The sequence below is a fragment of the Macrosteles quadrilineatus genome, unplaced genomic scaffold (assembly GCF_028750875.1).
Source record: "Macrosteles quadrilineatus isolate MER2022 unplaced genomic scaffold, UCM_ALF_1.0 Scaffold_2__2_contigs__length_208266976, whole genome shotgun sequence".
NCBI lineage: Eukaryota > Metazoa > Arthropoda > Insecta > Hemiptera > Cicadellidae > Macrosteles > Macrosteles quadrilineatus.
In genome coordinates this window covers 54327955-54333951 of record NW_026542595.1, presented here as the reverse complement: position 1 = coordinate 54333951, position 5997 = coordinate 54327955, and positions in this window count along the sequence as shown.

The following is a 5997-nucleotide window of genomic DNA, read 5'->3' as shown; positions in this document are numbered from 1 at the left end:
TTGATGGATGGATTTGCAATTAAACTTCATTGGAAGCCTCAAAATACTTCTCTGTACATCTAATGAACAGATGCCATTATCATCACTACTCCTACCATCTCCCAACGGAACTTGATTCCGAACAACCTCAGTAAACTTTGATTTGTTTGTTTGTTTATTAATGCGCAAGTTCTTGTGACAAAATACCACTCATGTTGTAAGGTCTTAAAGTAATATCGTGTCAATAAATATTAAATACCCCCGCCGCGGCATCAAGGATGAAAAAAAATTATTTTCCACTAAGTCAACCCCAAAGAATAACGTAAAAATATTTTTCCGATACAGAGTGTGCCAAAAACTGAGGGTCACTCGTTCGAATCTCGGAATTTTCAAATGTAAACATTATGTTATGTTATACACTATTTTAAGGGTATTTAATCAAATCAAATCAAACAGAAATTATTATCTTTTTCGTTTTAAAAATGGCGGCATTTCTTTTTTAATCAATATTTTGTTAATACTCTGTGTTTCCTATACCAATGCACTTAGCCCTTCTCAGGGTGAATTTTCTTACTTGTTATGAAATTAGCTTTACTCTAATATACTACAAGTACAGATTTTTTGAAACAACAAAAATTCCAAAAAAATTATTTTGAAAGTTTGCAATTGCCCACTGTTCAAAATTTTCAAATGGAAACATACAGTAGACTCCCTCTTATCCGGACTCCTCGGGAACGAGGCCAGTCCGGATAATGGTTTTTCTGGCTAAACCGACGTCCCCAAAAACTCGTTAAAAACGGACCATTTACTGTGATATTTGACTTTAGGAGAGCATTGTATTTATACACGTGATCACTGGTCTCAAATCTTTCCCACGAGAACAGTCGTTTCAGTACCGTCCACTTCCTGCTGATCTAGTCCAGTTAAACCAATGTGCTGATAAAAATTGTCCGGTTAAAGAGATGTTATTTCCGCCGAGTGTAGTCCGGTTAAACCGATGTCCAGTTTAAAGGTGTCCGGATAAGAGGGAGTCTACTGTATGTCAAAAGGCACATCATTTTATAGGTTTTTAAAATTCTGAACAACTTTGTAATTTACACTTTCTTCGTATCTCTTTAAGTTTTTGTATAAATAACAGAAAACCTAATTTTCCTATATCAAATGCATGTTATTTGGGTTTAACAATAAAAAAATTTGGCTTATCCCTAACCCTTGTATACAGTACTTACTATCTTCGACTATTAATATAACTAATGTTTAAATAGTTTAAAAAAACAAACATATCCTGCATAGAATTTTTTTTTATTCATCAAAATCGGCTTGTCCATTCAGCCGCTCTTGATTGTTAACTTTAATTCTGATTCATGTCAAGTTGGGTACTGGAGGGAATTTTTCCAAATTTGAACCATATTCTGCAAATTACTGTATGTAACTAACAGCAAAATAGCTTTAGAAAATTAAACTCTTTGTGTAATTAATACATTGTTATTTTGTGAATAACACAGGCCTTTATGTCAAAATATAAAATAGGGGTTTAACAATGGCAAAAAGTATAATTAATATTTTCAGTGCTTAGATATTTGAAATGGGCCTTCAAAACGATTTACGCTATTGTTTCTTTAATGACCAAGATAGGCAAGACAATATATGTTGGTTTCCTAATGATATTAATTCATAAAACTAAAGAATACTGGATTAAATTAATGTCAGGGAAATTTTTGTTTGCAATGCTGTAAATCTGCGTCAAATTCCGCTCATACTCGTTGCATTAATTTGGTCTGTTGCTAGACAACAAAGATAATACAGTATTTATTTAGCTTGTTAAAGCCGTGTTTACACTGGAGTTAATAACATAAAGTTAATTAACTTTTGTTATTAACCGGCAGTTATTAACAAAAGTTAATAACAGAAAGTTATTAACAAATTATTTTGTACTTCAGTTTTTGTTAAAAACATTTATGTTAAAAACATTAAGTCACTCCGCCAGTTTATTGAAAATCAACACAGACAAAACACAGCTCATTAACTTCCGTTTATCAAATCATTCAAACCGATCAAACAGTGGGTTTAGTCTCCTTCTGGACGAAACTGAGGTCCTGAGGTCCACCCTACACCAAATGTCAAGTTCCTTGGATTGATCTTAGACGAGAATCTTAGATTTCATGACCATATCAAATACATAAAAAAAACCTCAGTTCTAGTAATTTCGTTCTGCGTAACCTCAGGAACAATGACAATCTGGAGATATTGTTGACGGCATACTATGGGCTAATTTATCCTCACTTAGCATACGCCGTTCCTATTTGGGGTTGCGAGTGCCAGCAGACTAAAATGTTGTTTAAACTCCAAAAAATAGCTGTGAGAACTGTTTTTCTCTAAAAAGGCGCAAATCATGCCGTAAATATTTTTTCAATTCAAAAATTTTGACATTCCCATCTATTTAAATTCTTGAATCTTTAACATTTGAGAGACAAAAATTTTCTAAATTTGACTTTTCTATAAAAAACCAATACACATTGCGCAATTCACATACATTACCAATTCCTAAACATTCAACAACATTTTTCAAGAAGCACTTACTGTGCAATGGCATAACACTTTTTAATTCACTTCCACTTCCTCTTAAACTTGAACTTAAACCTGTGAAAATTTAAAAAACAATTAAAATCTTTGTTGATAAAGTTTACCTGTTACAGCGTCCAAGAATTTGTAAATAAAATCAGCTCGATGAATAGTGATCTAGCCTAGATATGTATATAAAACTGTATAACTTTAAGTACTGTATAAGACCTCTTTAAATAGTTCTTAAGCATATATAAGCTAACTTTTATTTAATGATGACTTAGCCAATACAAATTGTACAATATTTTGTTAATTCTGGCTTATAAATGATTTGATTTGATTTGATTCCATGTGTTTCTTCTGCTGCAGTTGGTACTGAGGGCCGACTAGCGCGCTCTCTGTAGGACGATGCTGGGCGCGGGGGTTGCGGGGAAAAGAGAGGGATCTGTTATTAACAAAAGTTAACGCGCTAAAAGAGACCATTAACTTTTGTTATTAACATTTGTTAAAAACATAACACGTTTCCTTTGATCTTTACCGACTGATGGATAACATAAATCTTGTTAACAACAAGGAATTTTCTATTAAAAACACGAGTTAGGCCTATTAACTTTTGTTAAGATAAATTTTTGGCAATTCTGTTATGTTAATAACTTTTTGTTAAAAACACGTGTTATTAACTCCGGTGTAAACGCGGCTTAATAGGTCTTGTGCCTAGAAAATGTGTCAAAGATATTAATGTTGGGTATCATGAAGTTTAAAATTGACAAAGTAAGTTTGCCTGATTTAAGTAATTTTTTTCTCCTACTTTCCTTAATGTACAAGTTAATATAAATGAATATTTTCAATGATTATAGCCTATATTTTTTAAATGCATTATTTTTATTGTATATATTATTCCATTGTCCCTGGGTAGTTACAAATAAAACATAGACAATAAGTAATTATATCAAGAAACCAAGAGTATATTATTTTTTAGTATGTGTGTTTGGGAGTTGTAAACCAAAAACTAAACAAAAAATCAACTTTTTGACTAAAGCATTTTTGCTTAGTTAAATTTTTATTTTTATGACTGAGTGGTATCCATGGACATGAAATTGTATAGGTACTTAACATTCTAAATTGTTTCAATAAAGAAAATTTTGAAAATCCTACATTGTCATGTAAAAATTTACAGTATTTAAAGTTTTATATATTTTAAGTAATAAGACATAAAAGTTACGCTGGTGTAGTATGGCTTTTGTTCAAGGAGCCCTCATTGTTGTTATAACAAGTTTGCTTGGATTTGGTTCATGTTTTGATCTGTACAGCACCATAAAATATGTGTTTAAAAATGATAACTCTAAGGTTAAAAAGAAACGTCTGTCTCAATCGGAAAAGTGGTTAGAAGATATCAGAGCTCATAAAAAAAATTTGGTTTACCAAGAAGCAGAAAGGACAAATGAAGGAAACGATACACAATCATTTCAAACTAGTTCAACAGATCGTAATGAAAAAAAACGTATAAATGCCGATAAGCCATCCACTAAGAAATTTGAAAATCCTCAATCTGTCTCAGTGATAACCAATCCAAAATTGAGAGTTAATGAGGTTACAATAACAGAAAATATTCCTGTCAGATCGTCATATAAAGTTACCACAAAAACTAGTAAAGATAGATCAATTAAACGAAATAAAGCTATAAATCAACAATTGATTGATGCTAAGGCGACTTTAAGAAAAGTCAATGCTAGAAACAATGACGGAACTAATGTAACACCAAATGTGAAAGTGCATCCACAAACTAATGTGAGGGCATCAAATTCAAAAACTCCAAAAAGAATACCAGGTCTCAAGGCAAGAGATGATGAAGAAATATCTGTCTCCCTTACTTCAAATACTAATTATTCTAAGCATACTGAAATACTGCCAAAAAATGTTGATCCTGATAAAAGACCCAAACAAATCTATGGGAATCAGAACCAGAATGTAGATAATACTAATCAGCAATAGTATAAGACAGACTACTTTAAATAACCATTAATTTACTACGTTAATTTTTAGATCTAAATAATACAGTATATTTTATTATGACACTATTGGTATTACTTGCACTGATAAACAACCTGCCAGCATAATAGTCCCAGATTAAGCTACGATTGTGCTAGGACGCTGGAGTCTGGGATGCTAGCGGGGCATTAAATCAAATGGGAGCGATTAGACTAGGGATGCCAGCGTTGGATGCCAAAAAAGCCACCAGAGTAGCTGGGACGCTGAAATTTGTCCTATGACTTTTTGCCTCCCGGGATGCACAAAATCGGTTGTGGGGCATTGGTTCAAATGTGGCGCAATATACTAGGCTACTAGCATCCAAGACGCTGTCTTTTGACATGTGCACGAATATAAGAAATAAGCTATTACCGTAGGTCTCATGGTAAGACCTGGACCAGGGACCGATTTACTTTTTCGATTTGATGTCCTCAGAGGCCAAAAACACCATCCGTTCATAATGTTATATATGTATACAGGGTGATTGGAACTCAGTGTGACAAAAATTTTTTTGTGTAACTTGATAATAGTACGTTTTTGTTAACTCATACTGTGAATACTTATTTAGGCTACCTACAATACAAAACCAATGATAGATTTTAAGGTATAATAAAATAATGTGTTTAACGGTTTGCACTGCAAACAAAAAGCTATCACAATAGTTCCAAATCTGTCAATAGGGTAATTTTCTAACATATTTTAGTGAAATTATAATCAGGCAATTGGAAATTCGCTCAGTCTATAGGTTTGCTGTAGCAGGGGGGTTATTTTACTGTTTACACAAAAATAAATCAAAAAAATAAAACTCAGGAAAAGGGCCTCGGTTGATACGGCAATGATTATAGAATCTTAATTATTTCCTACATCCATGAATGATTTATTTTACAATGAATTATTCCCTGTAAAATATTATTACAGCATTTCACAAATATTAGAACAGACTCAGTATAGACTTCAGTTATTAGTAACTGAAGGAATCCTATAATGGAATTACATTAACATATAGTTTGACAGTTCCATTTAAGTAATGTTAAATGATGTTTACATTCGGGCTAGTGACATCATTATTTTCAATTTATTTATAATCCTTACCCTCTCTGTTCTATTTGTACAGTATTTAATATGTTTGCACCAGCTGTGTGAAATTGTGAAATCAACATTCATTTTCCTACAGTCACCCGACAAAGTTGGCTTCCTTGTACTGTTTATAGTACAGAAAGCTGCTAATTGCTGCATAGTGCATATTTATACTTTATCGTACGGTTTATACTTTGGCGCACATCAGGATTCCAACGAAACAACACAAAACAGCATGGTTCTATTATGCACCTTATCCGTGTACGCTTGGAAATAGGTTAGCAACACTTAAAGATAATAATACTATGAGCAGCTGATTGACTATTATAACTACAATTTAACCTGTCATTT